Source organism: Bombina bombina, chromosome 1 (genome assembly GCF_027579735.1).
Source record: "Bombina bombina isolate aBomBom1 chromosome 1, aBomBom1.pri, whole genome shotgun sequence".
NCBI classification, from domain to species: domain Eukaryota; kingdom Metazoa; phylum Chordata; class Amphibia; order Anura; family Bombinatoridae; genus Bombina; species Bombina bombina.
In genome coordinates this window covers 97,360,065-97,360,392 of record NC_069499.1, presented here as the reverse complement: position 1 = coordinate 97,360,392, position 328 = coordinate 97,360,065, and positions in this window count along the sequence as shown.

The window sequence follows — 328 nt, the reverse complement described above, 5'->3', positions numbered from 1 at the left end:
CTATTTTTTTTCCCCAATTATCTCTCTCAAAAAAAATAAATAAAGTATGTGACCATCTTCATGTTATTCTTCCTGCCGTCTACAAATAAAATAAATGTCAATCTGTGTTGTGGGTAATATCAGTAAAACACAGCAAAATACCCATAATTCATAGGCATGGTATGCTGGAACATGTACTAAGAAAATGTGATTAACAGACTGTACTGTAGCATTAATTCCCTTGAAATAGGCTTATGTGATTTATTAACGAACATAACTGACAAACTATAGGAACAAAATGATCTTTCCATGACAAATGCAAGTTATCTTTTTATTTTGGTAGTATGGA